Source organism: Canis lupus, chromosome 2 (genome assembly GCF_011100685.1).
Source record: "Canis lupus familiaris isolate Mischka breed German Shepherd chromosome 2, alternate assembly UU_Cfam_GSD_1.0, whole genome shotgun sequence".
Lineage (NCBI taxonomy): Eukaryota > Metazoa > Chordata > Mammalia > Carnivora > Canidae > Canis > Canis lupus.
In genome coordinates this window covers 71,619,611-71,638,074 of record NC_049223.1, presented here as the reverse complement: position 1 = coordinate 71,638,074, position 18,464 = coordinate 71,619,611, and the positions used below count along the sequence as shown (strand labels likewise).

The 18,464-nt window shown below is 46.4% G+C and overlaps 1 protein-coding gene across 1 annotated transcript in view; it reads right to left on the bottom strand.

Moving 5' to 3' along the window:
* Positions 1 to 18,464, bottom strand: part of PTAFR (platelet activating factor receptor) — a 31,005-nt gene extending 12,541 nt beyond the window's left edge. Inside the window, 2 exon segments of the mRNA NM_001287047.1 lie at positions 8,175 to 8,256; positions 18,446 to 18,464. The gene's annotated coding sequence lies outside the window, so the exon portion shown is untranslated.

Genomic DNA, 18,464 nt, shown 5'->3' with positions numbered 1-18,464 from the left:
AAAAAGAAATTAGGAATACAATCCCATTTATAATGGCATCAAAAAGAATAAAATACTGGGAATAAACTTAACCGAGAAGGCAAATGACTTGTACACTCTAAACTACAAAGCATTGCTACAAGGAATTACAGAAGACACAGATAAATGGACAGATGTCCTCACTCATGGGCCAGAAGACTTAGTGCTGTTACAAGACCCATACTACCTGAAGCCATCTACAGATTCAATGCTCTACCAAAATCACAGTGACATTTTTTGCAGAAACAGCAAACACAATCTTAAAATTCAGATGGCATCTCATCTCAAAGGACTCCAAAGAGTCCAAACAATCTTGAGAAAGAAAAACAAAGCTGGAGGCCTCATACTTCATGATTTCAAAACATATTACAAAGCACAATAATCAAAACAGGATGGTCTTTTTTTTTTAATTTTTATTTATTTATGATAGTCACAGAGAGAGAGAGAGGCAGAGACATAGGCAGAGGGAGAAGCAGGCTCCATGCACCGGGAGCCCGATGTGGGATTCGATCCTGGGTCTCCAGGATCGCGCCCTGGGCCAAAGGCAGGCGCCAAACCGCTGCGCCACCCAGGGATCCCAGGATGGTCTTGACATAGAGTGATATATATACCAGTGGAACAGAACAGAGAGCCCAGAAATAAATCCTCACACATATGGTCAAATGATCTTTGACAAGAGTGCCAAGACTACACAATGGGGAAAGAGGAGCCTCTCCCACAAGTGCTGAGGGAAAAACTGGATATGCACACACAAAAGAATGAAGCTGGACCCTCTCTTATACTATACACAAAAATTAACTCAAAATGGATTAAAGATCTAAACCTAAGACCTGAACATGTAAAACTCCTATGAGGAAACCCAGGGGGAAAGCTACATAACACTGGAATGAGCAATAATTTCTTGGATGTGAGACTAGGAATATAAGAAACAAAAGCAAAAATAGACGTATGGGGCTACATCAAACTTTAAAACATCTGTGGCAAAAGAAACAGTCAACAGGGGTAAAGGCACCCTAGACAAAGGGAGAGAACATTTGCAAACCATATCCTAGATAAGAGGTTACTATCCAGAAGATACGAAGAACTCTTATAACACAATAACCACCACCACAACAAAATAATAATAATTGATTTTAAAATGGGCAAAAGACTTCAATGGATTTCTCCAAAGAAGATACACAAATAGCAGGTAAGCACATGAAAAGATGTGCAAGGCCACTTATCATCAGGGAAATGCAAGTCAGAACCACAATGACATAGCACTTCTCAGTCGGTAGAATGGTCACTATCAAAAAGGCAGAAAACATCAAGTATTAGTAAGGATGGAGAAATTGTAACCTTTGTGCACCATTGGTGGGAATATAAAATGACACCATCACTGCGGAAAATAGTACAGAATTTCCTCAGAAAATTAAAAATAGAACTACCAGATGATCCAGAAATCTCTCTTCTGGATATACTTCCAAAATAATTGAAAACCAGATCTTGAAGAAATATTTGCACACACATGTTCATAGCAGCACTATTCACAATACCAAGAGGTGGAGGGGTGCCTGAGTGGTTGAGCATGTACCTTCAGCTCAGGTCAGGATCCTGGGGTCCTGGGATCGAGTCCTACCTAGGGATCCCGAACAGGGAGCCTGCTTCGCCCTCTGCCTATGTCTCTGCCTCTCTCTGTGTATCTCTGATGAATCAATAAATGAAATCTAAAAAAAAAAAAAAAATACCGGGCAGCCCCGGTGGCCAAACGGTTTAGCACCACCTTTGGCCAGGGGTGTGATCCTGGAGACTGAGGATCAAGTCCCACGTCAGGCTCCCTGCATGGAGCCTGCTTCTCCCTCTGTCTGTGTCTCTGCCTCCCTCTCTCTGTGTCTGTCATGAATAAATTAATAAAATATAAATGAATAAATAAATAAATAAATAATAAAAATTAAAAAATAAAAAAAATACTAAGAGGTGGAAGTGACCCAAACATCCAACAGCAGGTGAATGGATAAACTACGTGTGGTATGTACGTATAATGGAATACTATGTGGCCTTTAAAAGGAAGGAAATCCTGTCATATGCTATAGCATGGATGAAACTTGAAGATATTTGAAGATACCATTAAGTGAAATAAGCCAATTACCAAGAGGCAGAATCTGAATGATTCCAAGTATATAAAGTATCTAAAGTAATCAAACTCATAGAAATGGAAGGTAGAATGGTGGTTGTCAGGAAATTGGAGAAGGAGAAACAGAATTGTTAAATGGGTACAGAGTTTCAATCAGGCAAGATGGAAAAGTTCTAGAGACCTGCTGTACAACAACATGCATAGAGTTAACAATACTGTAATGTGTACTTAAAAATTGTTAAGAAGAGGGGCATCTGGGTGGCTCAGTCAGTTAAGCATCTGCCTTTGGTTCAGGTCATGATCCCAGAGTCCTCAGATGGAGCCCCGCATTCTGGACCCCTGCTCGGTGGGGATCCTGCTCCTCCCTCTCACTCTGCCCCTCTCTCTGCTCATGCTATCTCTCAAATAAATAAATGAAATCTTTTTTTTAAAAACTGTTAAGAAGGGAAATTTATGTCATGTGTTTTTTTACCACATAAAAAAAATTCTTAATGGGAATTAATCTACCAAGTCATGGTAGATTTGTTTTTTGTTTTTTTGTTTTTTTTTTTTTAATTTTTATTTATTTATGATAGTCACACACAGAGAGAGAGAGCGAGAGAGGCAGAGACACAGGCAGAGGGAGAAACAGGCTCCATGCACCGGGAGCCCGATGTGGGATTCGATCCCGGGTCTCCAGGATCGCACCCTGGGCCAAAGGCAGGCGCTAAACCACTGCGCCACCCAGGGATCCCGTCATGGTAGATTTGAAAGTACATTGTATGTTCTTAGAATCACAGGGCTCAGCCTTTTAAGACCTACTACTGTGCAACTTTGGTAAAACTGTTGACCCTCTCTGGGGCTCATGTATAAAATGGGGACTATAACACAGGGAGCTTTTGTGAGCATTCAGTGAGATAAAGAATACCAAGTGTTTAGAAAGAATAGTGGTTAAGACCACGACTCTGGTCAGACAAACCTGGGTTCAAAATCTGCCTCTGTCCTGTCCTAGCTTGTGACCATTGCCAGGCACATCACTCTCTAAGCCTCAGGTCCTTCTCCTGTGAATGCAGTGAGGGTATTCCAAGCACGTATCTCCCCAGAGTGGTATGAATATTCGATGAATAATGTGAATAAAGAGCTTGGCACAATTCAAGGTATTCACAATCAACAGCTCTAAAAAACTGTATCTAGAGGAAATCCAATCTCCTAATTAGATCAGATCAAATGTTTCTCAAAATAGCACCACCATCATTGCAACTGCTCACATTGAGCTCACGCCAGGCTGAAGCCACCTACATTAGGCTTCCAGCTGTATCATGAGCTCTGAAAGTTTCTGGAAACCAGTCACATCTTTTTACGGTAGCTGGTGACAGTTGGCAAAATGCCATCAGTCAATCCTTACCCAAGATCATTAATTAACCCCCAATGGGCCTCTGTTTATTCATCTACAAAAATAATAATACTGGGACGCCTGGGTGGCTCAGAGGTTGAGCATCTGCTTTGGCTCAGGGCGTGATCCTGGAGTCCCTGGATCGAGTCCCACATCAGGCTTCCTGCAGAGAGCCTGCTTCTCTCTCTGCCTCTCTAATAAATAAAATCTTTAAAAGATCTCTTATTTTTTAAAACTTTATTTTAAACTACCTACTTCATAGGGTTGTTGTAAGGATTAAATAGAAAATGCCTCATCCATAATCAAAGTTCAAGGAATGTTGGCACCTTGTCTGACTTCTCTGAGAGGGAGTCGTGATTCCATAACACAACACATCACACTGGTTTCTTTTTCCTTTGGGTTGGGAGTTCCCTGGGTTCAAGGCTTCTGGTATTTCACCAGCATGCACAACAGGACCTCCTCCACAGCAAACACTCAGGAAATACTTACTAACAGAGGTGCCTGGATGACTCAGTTGGGTAAGTCTCCAACTGTTGATTTGGGCTCAGGTCATGATCTCAGGGTCGTGAGATCAAACCCCACAAGGAGCCTGTTTGGGATTCTCCCTCTTCCTGTCTCTCTGCCCCTCCCCTCCCTCACATGCATGCATGCACGTGTGCTCTCTCTCTCTCTCTAAAAAAAAAAAAAAAAAAAGAGAGAGAAATATTTACTAATAGATAAACACACACACACAGAGTCACACTGTCCCTCATCAGCCTTAGCCACTCCCAGCCCTTAGATTTCCTGAGGCCTCCCAAACACGACAGTTTAATCATTTCTCTTCTGTGAGTCCTATTTTTCCTGTGTATAAAATGAGAATAATATCAACATTGACCTCACAGGATAGCCCTGAGGTTGAAGGCAGGTGAACGTCTAAAGTGCTTGGCACGTAGTAGATGCTCAGTAAATGAGTTACTCCTATTCTGACCTCCCCTACCACTTGACATTTGGGCCCTGGCCTGGCCATGCTGGCCATACTCTTTAAAGATTCCTTTCACTACCATTTCTCCAAGAAGTGGAGACATTTGAGGGGGAAACTGAGGGAGCAAGTATCTTGACCTCTGGGGAGTTCTGCCCTGGGCTCCCCACAGTTTCTAGTTCAGGGAGTCCACACCATGCCGGGTACATTTGTGGGTGGATAAATGGAATTCCTTGTCTGGGAGAGGTCCGTGACAAGGCCTTTGAGGTGAGAGTGGCCTGGGTACCAGATTTCCCTTCTCACAGAGGGCCCTTCCCGGACTCCAGGAATATATATTGCACTGATGAGACGCGGTCTCTGCTCAGGTGATCTAGGACATTCCTATGGAGGTGGGGGATCCTGAACCTGGTCTGGGTCTTTACTCTTGGCTCCCAAATACCCAGATGGTATCTATGAATCTTCCTCCCTCCTCCTTGATTCTGGGAAATAGGCCAGGGCAGGGAGGAGGGAGTGGAGAGGCACTTCTTCCTGCGAGCTTCCTAGCATTGGGCATACCCTCTGTTATACCAGGAATCACACCAGAGGACCACGTCTTCCAGACTGGAAACTCCTGTGAACTGCTTGTGTCCCCTGGGTACCCAGAGGCTGACCCAATGGAAAACATAGGGTACAGGGCACAGACCTTGGGGTCACACAGAACATGATCCACATAGAGCTCTGCTCTTCCCTAGCTGCTCTTTGGTTTTTTGTTTTGTTTTTAAAGGTTTTATTTATTTATTCATGAGAGATGCAGAAAGAGAGGCAGAGACACAGCAGAGGGAGAAGCAGGCTCCCTGCAGGGACTCGATCCTGGGACCCCAGGATCACCACCTGAGCTAAAGGCAGATGCTCAACCACTGAGCCACCCAGGTGCCCCCTTAGCTGCTCTTTGGCTCTCAGGCTTTGGCTCTCAGAAAGGTCTTTAGGTCTTTGGCTCTCAGAAAGCTCTTTGGCTTTCTTCAAGTGCAAAATGGGGATAACAAAACCTTCCTCACCAGGTGGCTGTAAGAGCAGAATTGAAGCAATCTATGCAAGTGGTTATTGCTCAGTAACTGTGAGCTCCTCCTAACCCCTCAGAAAATGTTTGTTGAATGAATGAATGAGTGAGTAAATAAATTAGCCATATACCAAACTAGCTGCAACCAGGGGTAGCTGAAAAGAAATTACAGGACTTGGATCGGACTGTGATCTCAACCATGCTCCCCACCACTTGGAGCCAGTGAGTCTCTTCCCAGAGTCTGAGGAAGAACCTCACTGAGTGTCTTGTGATCTGTATCAGAAAAATCCGGATGGGGAGTGGGGGGCAGGGTGCACAGAGGCATTAGCATTGCTTTAAAAAGAAAATAAGATGAGTAGGAGTGATAAAGGGTTTGTCAACAGCAAATCACTCGGGAAATAGAAATGGACTTTATAAAGTATAAAGGGCACTACACAAATGTTTGACATGCTTCTCCCATCAGCCAACTGAGCTCAGCACCAAAACCAGGCCCTAAGGGCCCCCCTCCTACAGAACTAAAGGGGTGGAAAGGGGCTGTTGAGTGGTGGTCCTTCCCCCCACATATCCTCTCTCTCTCACATATACACTCTCTCTGTCTCTGTCTCTCTCTCTCTCTCTCACACACACACACAGAGTCTGGCTTTGGATCCTCTTTGGCTGAAGACACAAGGGAAGAAAGGTATACCAACCTCCCAGTGGGTTTGGCTGATGATTCTGTTTCTGGGAACTGCTGGGCTGTACCATACCCTCCTGCAGGTTGGTCATGTTCCAGGCACATGTGACTATAGCTAGAGCCAAAGCCCCAGTACGGCCTACACAACCATGACACACATGCACACACAGATACAGCAGAGGCAATTCTCCCCACACACCCTGCTGCCAAAGAACCCAATGGTGGCTGGGCAGAGAAGTGGCTGTACTGGGGACCCAGCATTTGCCCTTCTGGGAATGGGCTCCACTCCCAACCCAGACACACTCCCCCAGGACCAGTCAGGGAGTGCTCCCACCCTATAGTTAAGCCGATGCCCCCTACTGGGTCAACTCTTATGGGGGTAGGGATGGGAGTGGAGCCCCAACTCTTATGGGGGGTGGGGGAGAAAGGAGGGGTTGCCACTGACCAAGAAGAGCACCTCCTTCTCAACATGACCTTGTTCACAGGCCTAGGGTGGGGAGGAGGGGTCCCTCTATAAAAATCTCCTGTAAAAGGAGAAACAGACAGGATCTCAGCCTCTCATCACACCTCCTCCCACTCCAATACCAATCAGGAGCAGGACCTCAGTTCTGGAGGCAAATTTTGTCATTAACGCCATAGATGATAATCCCATACCCAAACCTTCATTGGACAGATGGGGAAATGAGGCCCAGGGAAGAGAAGCGATTTGCCCAAGGTGACAACAGGATCAGGGGCAGAACTGGGACCAGATGCTAGGCCTCTGGCTTGCTGTCCATTCTCTTTTAAGTACAACCTATTACTTTACCATCCATCTATTCAATTCATATTCTAAGATTATACTGCTCACCAAACACCGTGCTAAGGGTAAGGAGAAAAAAATGAATGAGACCAATTCCTCATCTGTAAGGCGTTTACAGTAAGGACTACAGGGCCAGTAGTACACATTGGTTCACTCTACTGACAAAGCATTTTCCCACCCAGCCTGTTACTTCATCCTCCCCCACAAACCCAAACGTCAGTACTTTAAACCCTAATCTACAAAGGAGGAAAGTGAGGCTCCTGAGTTGCCAAGGTCCCAGCCTATAAACAAGAGCTCAAATCAAAATTCTGGGTGTCCAGCCTCTGGCCCAGGGCCATTTCCTCATGTCCAGAGTAGACTTCTTTCTTTGGCTGGATTGTCAGTACCTAAAGGCAGGGACATCTCTTTCTTTTGCTCCCCAGCACCTCCTGAACACACACACACACACACACACACTCCGAGTACCTAGAACACAGCTGCATGTTGACATAGAGCTAAATCAGAGTTGCCCAAATGCTTTTGGAGAGACTCTGCTGCCTTCCTAATCCTTCACGGATTTAGCAAGTGTCTGGACAGCAACCTTGGTTCATCTGAACCTCCAGCCAGCAAAGGAAAGGGGAGACCAGCTTGCGGCCTGTCCCTCACCCCTGGGACCCGCTGGGGGAAACCAGTTATGAGCCAGGCCCTTTGTACCAATAACCTGGTTATCTTCATCATCCCCCAGGAACACCTGCAATCTCATGAGTTCCTAAGGACCCAGCTCTGGACCAGACCCTGTACTTCTCCCTACAGTCCCGCTGGGGGAACAGAATTATCCTCATTTGCCAATCCAGGAAATTGAGCTGCAGTGAGGGAGCATAACTTGGCCAAGAGACTATGTGCAGCTCGTCAGGCAGATGGCATTTAGCTCCCTGAGATCTAGATCTCATCACCATCATCAGCTCCCAGTAAGGTCTCTGGGGTCACTTTAGCATGGCCTTGGCCTCAGACAACTGAAGAGGGTAGCTGGCTTTCCTGACAAGTGTGGTCACGAGGAATCCTTTCTGAACACAAGACTCTGGGCCTGAGGAAGGTGCCAAAACAGTCCCTTAAGGACCGAACTACCCATTTGCTCAGGTGCAAGCGAAGGGCATGACCGTGGTCTCCTGAGGACATTGTCACATGCCACCCCCCCGACCCAGCCAGGGCTGGGGGCCCCCCCTTACCTGTATCACAGAAGGCTGATCAGCCGCCGGGCTGCAGCAGCAGGATCAGAGTGTCTGTCTGCGGACACAGCCCCTGAGCTCTCTGGAAATTGCAGAAGTGAGGAAACAAGAGCACACCACTGCCAAGTCACCCCTGGGGAGGAAATGCTGTGACCCTGGGGCTCCTCCAACGGGTGGCACAGGAACCTCCAAGCGGGGTCACCGGGCCCTGACCACAGCTCGCGGGGCTCTCACTGAGCCGGCCGGTGGGGCGTGGGCCGAGGCCAGGGTGCCGGGGAGCTGGGATCAGAGAGGAAGCGGAGTGCGAGCGCCCGCTCCGGAGAGAGAGACGCTGAGCAGGAGGGCGAGGCAGAGAGAAGAGCAATGAATGACCGAGAAAGGGAGAATGAGAGGCAGGGGCGGTCGGAGAACTGCGGGAGCTGGAGGGGGAAAGGCAGAGCAGGACGGACAGATGTAAACACAGACAGAGCATGAGGGCAATGAGGACACACGAGGCCAGGGATAGGGGAATTAGCAGAGACGATGAGGCGGTGAGTGTGTGCCTGGTGTGCGTGTGTCTGTGTGTCTCCGCGTGGGCCTGGGAGGGGGGATGAGAGAAAGGGAGAGAGGGAGGGGCGGGAGGGCCAGCCCGGCCTCGAGAAGGATGGGAAGGAGGAGGTCGGAAGAGCTGCTGTGGTCAGGGTGTCACTGGTCACCCAGGAGCACCGAGGCCGAGAGCCCTGGGGGACAGCGTGGTGGCGGTGCTGCTGCTGCGGGGCCTGCGGGACACAGCGGGTGTCGGGGCCCCCAGGAGCGGCCCGTGGGTGTGAGCGAGGGATGGGTGGACGCAGGTGAGTTAGTGACCCGGAGTGAGCGCGTGTGAGCCTGTGGGTGGGAGAAAGCCAAGGGGTGGAAGCTTGATGGGGCGTCCGGGTGGCGCAGCGGTTTAGCGTCGCCTGCAGCCCAGGGCCTGATCCTGGGGACCCGGGACCCCTGCATGGAGCTTGCTTCTCCCTCTGCCTGTGTCTCTGCCTCTCTCTCTCTCTGTGTCTCTCATGAATAAATAAATAAAATCTTTAAAAATAATAATTAAAAAAATAAAAATAAATAAAATAAAATAAAAATAATAAATAATAAATAATAAAAATAATAATAATTTTAAAAAAAACAAAAACAAAAACAAAAACAGTAGCCGATGGGCAGGAGCTCCCTGCCCCAGCTTCTGGTCCATTTACTCACTCATTCAGTGAGTAAACATGTATTAAGCACCACGCGCTGTGGTGGTCACTGCCTAGGAAGCAGGGTGTTCATCTATCGGCCAGTCCAACACCCTTCTACACAGAGAGGGGTGTGGGTCTAGCAGGGCCCAAAGGGAGGTGGGTAGGAAGCAGAGCCAGGGAAGAGTAGAGGCTCCTGACTCCCCGGCTCAGGGTCCACCCTCAGCTCTGCCCTGCGTGCCTGGGCTAGCCTCGTCCTGCTGAATGGGACCCCACTACTGCCAAAAATGGATCTCAAAGGGCATATCCCCCCCCTCTTTTTTTTAAGTAGGCTCCATGCCCAGCCTGGAGCCCAACACTGAGCTTGAACTCACACCTCTGAGATCAAGACCCGAGCTGAGATCAAGAGTCAGGTGTCCACCTAACTGAGTGAGCCACCCAGGTGTCCCCGAATCACTTTTAACATGCGCCTCAGCCCTGAAAAACTAGACCAACGTTCTGCTCCTGCCCCAGCTCCACCCTCATCGCCCACAGGCAGACATGCTCGCACCTCTTACACAGATGACCCCTGCACAGTCATGTACACTCAGTGCACACTATTATGCAAAGACACTTGCTCACAATCACATCCCTCCACCCACAATCATGTCCCTCCACTCCCATGTACACTCACACACTCAGGTGCCCAAATCTGTTACCCCTGACTCACATCCACCCCGTCACCTCCTTCCTCCTGCCCATTCACTCTCAGCTTTCCATGCTCACCCACCACACACACTCTCCTCACATCTCAGCTTGTGACCCAGGCCTCCAGTTACAGACTTTGAAGAGGGTCAGACTCGTCATCCCTTCCCAGGTCCCTTAGAGGCATCTTGAGTCTTGAGGGCCCTAGGCACAAACTGAAAAGCTGAGGTCCTAGTTCTGCTCCCTAACTCGGATCCTCTTTCCCTAAATTGGCTTCACCTTCTCAGCCATCCTCCAGCCACCACACTCCATGAGAGCTACCAGCCTGGAGGGATCTCCAGGACCCACTGGTCTCATTTGACCACAAACTCCAAGGACACTTGTCTTAAATCCAGTACTATTCAGCTTAGCCTGTTTTCCAATAGTCCTTTACACATGCTCTCGTAGTAAATGTGTTTCAGTACCTCTTTTAAGATGATCAATAAACAGGTTAGGTAGGCAGACATTATCAACATTTTACTCCTCCTTCCTGTCACACCCACATCCATTCTGTTAGCAAATTCAGTCAGTTCTACTTTGAAATATATCTAAATCTGAGTCTAAATTGCCAATCAGGACATAATGCTTTCTGGTGGTGTGTGTGTGTGTGTGTGTGTGTGTGCGTGTGTAATCTAGCCTTGGAGGAAACTAGGTAAGGGTACTTGTGACCTCTGTGTACTATCTTTTTTTTTTTCTTTTAAGTAATCTCTACATCTACCATGGGGCTTGAACTCACAACCCCAGGATCAAGAGTCGCATGCTCCAGGTGTCCCCTCAGTGTACCATTTTTGCAACTTCCCATGAATCTGTGAATATTTCAGAATAAAGGACAAAAAAAAAAAGTAAAAATTCATACACACAGAAGAACACAGTGGAAAGGTACTCAAGAGCAATGCGTGCAAGGAATAATAAAAGTGCTAACTATAATAATCACAATGCTATTGAACACGTGGTGGGCATTTACTGTGTTTCAGGCCATTGTACCCTATGTAATTGCTTTACATATGCTATAGTCTATATCCTGACAATATTCCTGTAAAGTTGGTGCCTTTATTATTATCTCCAATTTAGAGACAGGAAAATTGAGTTATAGAGAAGCTGAGTAGCTTGCCCAAAGTCACACAGCTTGTATGTGGCAGAGCTCGGATTTGAACCTAGATAATCTGGCTTCATAGCCCACTCTAGATCTTAACCACTGTGCTGAAGTGGGAATAAATGGGAACAAGAAAAATGTTTTGTTTTGTTTTTTAAATAAAGGACATATGTATCAGTTAGGGTCCTCAAAAGAGCTGCACACTCAGTGTGAGGACAAAGGACCTATTTAGAGAGGGGAGAGCAGGGCTGGAGAACCACAAGGAATAGTGTAGTACTCCAAGGCTGTCAAGAGTGGGCGTCCTTATCATCTGAACGGCTGGAGAGAGGGAGATGTTACTGGAACCCAAGAGTAGCTATTTAGAGAGGGCTGCCTGGCAGGAGGTGTGACTTTGGGTAGGAAGTTGCAGAAATCCCCCATGACCTGTTGGAGAGGGAACTGGAAAATAAATACCCAAATCTCTTCCTTCTTCCACCCTCTGATGTCTTACCAGTACCCCACCCCCACCCCCCACCCTTGGCTGAGTCCAACCAGAAGCAAAGGACACTGGTAATATAGCCCATACAGATCAGCCTCCAGGGGCACAGAGTGGCGTGGAGAAGGGTGGTGAGGGGACCTGGAGGGAAAACAGAAGATTTCCAGCACAGACACGGTTGAGAATTTAATATGGACAGAATTTTAGATGGTTCTAAGGAATTATTGTTAACTGTATGAAGCAATAATAGTGGTGTGGTTATATAAGAAAGTATCCATTTATATGGAAATATTTAGAGATGAAGTTACAAGGAATTGCTTTAAACCACTACAGCAAAATAAGGATAAAGAGAGAAAAGAAAGGGAATGGAAAGGATGGAATGGGGGAAGGAGAGAGGAGAAGGAAGGATGGACAAAAGGAAGGAAGGAACAACGGGAGGGAAACCGTGGGGCAAAATACTGAATCTAGGTGATGGTGTTGTAGCAGGCTGAATAATGGCCCACAAAGATATCAGGTCCCAATCCCTGGAGCCTATAGATGTTACTTTATGTGATAAAAGTTTTACAGGTGTGATTAAATTGATGCACCTGAGATGGGGAGATTATCCAAATAACATGAGTGAGCCTTAATACAATCACAGGTATCTGATTGAGAAGCCAAGCGGTGCCTGGGTGGCTAGGTCGGTTAAGCCTTGGATTCTTGATTTCAGCTTGGGTCATGATCTTAGGGTCATGGGATTGAGTCCTACATCCAGCTGCTGCTGAGCAAGGCATCTGCTTAAAGATTCTCTCCCTCTGCCCCTCCCCCTGCTCATGTGCTCGCTCTCTCTCTCTCTCTCTCTCTCTCTCTCTCTCTCGTATAAATAAATAAATCTTTAAGGAGAGAGAGAGAGAGAAGCCAAGGGAAATTTGATTGCAGACAGAAGACGAGAAGTCAGTGTGGCCACAGAGGCAGAATGACATGGCCACAAGCCAGGAATGCAGTAGCCACAAGACATAGAAAAAGGCGAGGAACAGATTCAGTCCTAGAGCCTCTGCAGGGAGCACAGCCCTGCTGACTCTTTACCCATTGATACTGATGTTGGACTTCTGATCAATAAATAAAACCTTAAAAAAGGTCTGACTCATGAGACAATCAGAAATTTGAACACTTATCAGATACTCATTATACGAAGGAGTTAATGTTAATTGTTATCTTAAAAAGAATTCTCAGGGGTCCCTGGGTGGCTCAGCGGTTTAGCGCCTGCCTTCAGCCCAGGGTGTGATCTTGGAGACTTGGGATCGAGTCCCACATTGGGCTCCCTGCACGGAGCCTGCTTCGCCCTCTGCCTGTGTCTCTGCCTCTCTCTCTCTCTGTGTCTCTCACGAATAAATAAATAAAATCTTAAAAAAAAAAAAAAGAATTCTTATCTTTTAGAGACACATGCAAAATATTTACAGATGAAATTACATATTTGAGGTTTGCTTCAAAATAATGTGGGATGTGGGATCCCTGGGTGGTGCAGCGGTTTAGCGCCTGCCTTTGGCCCAGGTCGCGATCCTGGAGACCCGGGATCGAATCCCACGTTGGGCTCCCGGTGCATGGAGCCTGCTTCTCCCACTACCTATGTCTCTGCCTCTCTCTCTCTCTCTCTCTCTCTCTCTCTCTGTGTGACTATCATAAATAAATAAAAATTTTTTAAAAACTTAAAAAAAAATAATGTGGGATGTACCTCAGTGGAAAAACGGGTTGATCATTGTCAAGGCTGGGTGGTGGTCCACGGGATCCATTACACCAGTAAGTGTCCTCCAGTATGTATTTTCAATCTTTTATAAGGGCGAGGTTTTTTGTTGTTTGCCTTTTAGAGCGATTCAGCACTTGTTTAGATTTTAGAGATCAGAACAACAGTGAAAAAGAAAACTGTCCCAGTGTTATATAATGGATAGTTGTGTCTTGAGATGTCATTTTTCCTACCATGGCATCTTATTAGGGGATCAGGTGCTGGATCTCTTACAACATAGATGGAAGTGAAAATGATATAACCTGGAAAACTGTGTTAAATGACAGAGAAATGATAAAGATGCCGAATTGAAACAAATTTGTTTCATGCGATTTGAGAGTGTAAAAAAGTAAAATGTATAAAATAATAAATTACTGCACAAAATATTTAAGTAGGTAACTAAAGGGATAAAGTATATACTGTAAGTAGGCATTTGACTATATCAGTGGTTCTTAATCGGGGCTACTTAGCCCTCCAGGTATGACATATGCCAATATCTGAACATAGTTTTGGTTGTCACCACTGGCTGGGGAGGAGGGGACAGACGTGCTGCTGGCATCTAGGGGGTAGAAGCCAGCAATGCTGCTAACTGTCCTAAGGAGCACAAAACAGTCCCTACAACAAAAATTGATTCAAAATGTTGCTAGTCCTGAGGTTGTGAAACTCTGGACCATTTCATCTACATTCCTAAGAGTTTAAATATTCAAATTGGCATAAAAAATCTTTGGGGGATCTTATCAGGACGATTAGAGGATTGCTTATTTAAGGAGTTGCCTTATGTTTGGGTTTATAGAATAATTTTTTAAGGTAATCTCTACACCCAATGTGGGGCTTGCAAGATCAAGAGCTGCACATGGGTTTATAGAATATTTTAAAGTTTCCTTCATCAAATAAATTTATTTTTAATTGTAATTAAATAAATTTACTTTAAACTTTAAATGATAGGGATACCTGGGTGGCTCAGTGGTTGAGCATCTGCCTTTGGCTCAGGTCATGATCCTGGGGTCCTGGGATCAAGTCCCACTTTGGGCTCCCTGCATGGAGCCTGCTTCTCCCTCTGCCTATGTCTCTGCCTCCCTCTGTCTCTCATGAATAGATAAATAAAATCTTTAAAAATAAACAAATAAACTTTAAAGATTAATTTTTTAAATTTATTTATGATAGTCACAGAGAGAGAGAGAGAGAGAGAGGCAGAGACACAGGCAGAGGGAGAAGCAGGCTCCATGCACCAGGAGCCTGACGTGGGATTCGATCCCGGGTCTCTAGGATCACGCCCTGGGCCAAAGGCAGGAGCTAAACCGCTGCGCCACCCAGGGATCCCCAATAAATAAATTATACATAGATGGATGATAGGTGATAGATTGATCCAAATTCTGACCACTTTGCCCCAACTTCACTGATACGGCCCTGGTCCAAGCCACCACCCTTCACCTAGATGTGGCCCCTCACTGATTCCCCTTCCACCCATGCACCCCCCCTTGAGCCTGTTTTCAACACAGCGGTGCAGTGGAGCCTATTAAACATCAGTCAGACTATATCATTCCTCTACTCAAAACTCTCTAGTGGCTTCCATCACACTTAGAAAAAACTGGGGTGCCTGGGTGCTCAGTTGGGTCACTCAGTGAGTGACCGACTGGTGATTTTGGCTTAGGTTATGATCTCAAGGTCATGAGATCGAGCCCCATGAGGGGCTCCATGCTCAGCGCCTAGTCTGCTTATCCCTTGTGCTATGCTCCTTGCACCCTCTCTCTAAAATAAAGAAGTAAATAAATATTAAAAAGAAAGAAAGAAAGAAAGAAAAAAAACATCCAACCACCAGATTGGAAAATATTAATGTCTGGCAATTCCAAGTATTAGAGAGGATGTAGAACAATGGAAATTGGGGCAGCCCAGGTGGCTCAGCAGTTTAGTGCCGCCTTCAGCCCAGGGCCTGATCCTGGAGACCAGGGATCGAGTCCCATGTCAGGCTCCCTACATGGAGCCTGCTTCTCCCTCTGCCTGTGTCTCTGCTTCTCTGTGTGTGTGTGTGTGTGTCTCTCATGAATAAATAAATAAAATCTTAAAAAAAAAAAGAACAATGGAAATTGTCATTGAGTTACTAAAAAGATGACACAAATGGCATACTACTTTTGAAATTAATTTCATAATAAAATTGAGAATGTGGACATCGTTCCTAGGTACACACTGGAAATATTAATATTTCCTTGTATATAATGTCATCCTATGCACATATTAAAGTGAACAGAGCCACATGTAATAACATGAACAACAGACATATTGCTAAATGAAGAAAGCAAGTTGCAGAAGGATAAACACAGCATGATACTATTTCTTAAAACTTATTACTGTTGGCAGACACAATACATATGCATCGATATATAAAAACAAATTCAAGATATGATTATCTCTGGGGAGAGCGGGAGGGGGCAGGACTGGTGAGGTACACAGGAGGCTTCTATTACACCTGTATGTTCTGTTTAATTGGCGATGCGTACACAAGTATTTGTCATATTTAACAAGTCAAAAAACATGCCACATCATATATTGAGATTTTCTGGAAAGTAACAGTAATTAAGACAGATGGTATAAGCACAAGCACAGAATAGACAAATAGTGCAAATGAACAGACTAAAGAGTCACAGGAGGGGGGGATTACCACAAAATTGGAGGCCCCTGAGAACCGAAAAGTAACTTGAGCAGCAGGTTCCTTCTGAGACCCCTCTCTGGGTTGCCAGCCCCGAGGCCTGGGAGCCCTGAATCCTCTCTTCCTCTTTACCATAACCTCAGGGATAACTCCTGACTCTCTCTGGCTCTCTCTCTCTCTCACTCATCCTCCCTCAAACCTTAGGAGTTTGAATCCTCTCTCTGCCACTCAACATCTAGGCAACCTGAACCTCAGACTCTGTATCTGTCAAGTGAGGACACCACCACCAACCTCACAACGAGATGAGGTCTGTAGAGCACAGTGCCTGGCAGCTGGTCCCCATCCTCCTGCATCCTCTCCCTCCCCTGGTCCGGCTGAGTCCTTCTGCCCCCGCCCCACCCCCCAGCCTGGGCCCACCTGCAACAGCACACCTGCTCTACTCCCAGCTTGTAATACGGCCACAGCCACATCATCATACACAAAAGGAAGCCTCGGGGATGTGGCCAGGACTATTGAACTTGGAACTTTTAACTTTCTTATTTGCCACGTCTTTAAAAAATTAAAAATTAATTCAAGAGGAGGTGCCTGGGTGGTTCAGTGGGTTAAGCATCTGACTCTTGTTTTCGGCTTGAGTCATGATCTCATGGTTATGAGATCGAATCCCACATTAGGCTCTGCACTAGGCATGGAGCCTGCTTAAGATTCTCTCCCCTGGGCAGCCCGGGTGGCTCAGCGGTTTGGCCCCATCATGGAGCATGATCCAGGGCGTGATCCTTCAGCCCAGGACGTGATCCTGGAGACCCAGGATTGAGTCTCACTTTGGGCTCCCTGTGGGGAGCCTGCTTCTCCCTCTGCCTGTAACTCTGCCTCTCTCTGTGTGTCTCTCATGAATGAATAAATAAAATCTTTAAAAATATATATATTCTCTCCCCTTCTTTCTGCTCCTCTCCCTCCCCCTCTAAAAACAATAATAATAGGGGATCCCTGGGTGGCTCAGTGGTTTGGCGCCTGCCTTTGGCCAAGGGCACGTTCCTGGAGTCCCGGGATCAAGTCCGGCATCGGGCTCCCGGCATGGAGCCTGCTTCTCCCTCCTCCTGTGTCTCTGCCTCTCTCTCTCTCTCTCTCTCTCTGTCTATCATAAATAAATAAATAAATAAATAAATAAATAAATAAATCTTTAAAAAATAAATAAGTAAAAACAACAATAATAACAAATTAAAGAGAAGTGGATTCTGGGGTCAGATTTACCTATCCATTGCCATCTCCTGGCTGTGCTTATTGGGCAAGTTTCTTAACCTCTCTAAGCCTACTATCAAAACATAGCTATAAAATGAGATTAATAGTATCTACTTCATAAAGGTAGTGCATAATTAAATGAAATAATGCTTGTAAAAGCATGGAGCATGATCTTTGACCCACAGTAGCCATGTGATGAATGCTAGCTAGCTTTTTTTATTACCAGCTTAGGCTGAGTCCTGGGGCCATTAGGAAGCAGCAGCACTCAGACAGCTAGGATAGTGGCATCTCCCATCATGCTCCATGATGGGGTCAGGACCCCTAGCACTTCTGCCCACCCTCACCCCCACTCCAGCATGAGCATGAGCAGGACCTGAGGTGGGAAGTGACAAGTTGTGGGGATGGTATTGCTGACTGGGCCCCAGGCCCTGCCCCAGCTGAGCAACAGCACCCAAGGATCTTGGGGACCTGTTTAGGGGTGAGGAGAGCTTTTGTGATCCGTACATATGGTTGCGTGGATGTGTGTGTGTGTGTGTGTGTGTGTGTGTGTGTGTGCGCGCGCGCAGGTGTAGAGTGGATACTTGCGTGTCTGTGTAAAGTAGGTTTGTTTGCAGCAAGTGAGAAGGTCTTTCATGTCTGGGTTGCTGTGTCCTGCAGGGGTTTATGTGTTGTGTCTGCCAATGCTGTTGGACTTGTTGTATGTCTGTAAAGATGTGTGTTTCATCCTGTGGGTCACAACATGCATCACATGAGGGGATAGCGTATCAATTGGGACAGTTTGTATTATTGTGTGTAGTGAAGGGTCATGGGTTCTTTCAGTAGATGTCAAGGGTCTGTTGTGTGTTATGTATTTGTGAAGGGCCATGAACTATGTCTATGGGTGATGAGGGTGTGTTCTGTGTGATGTGTGTGACTGCTGTCGGTTGTTGTGTGTTAAATGTCTATGAGGAGTAAAAGGATGTGTGTTATGTCTGTGGCGACAAAGAAGAGTTGTGTGTCCATGGGGGTGTGCTGGTGGGAAGAAAGTCAGACATGACCCAGCTCTGTGGACCCCTCCAGAGCCTGAACAGCCTTAAGGGATTCTACGGGGCAGCTAGACAAAGCAGCCAAACCTGACCCTCTCACCCAGGCCACCAGACTCTTACCTGAGAAACAGCAGAAACA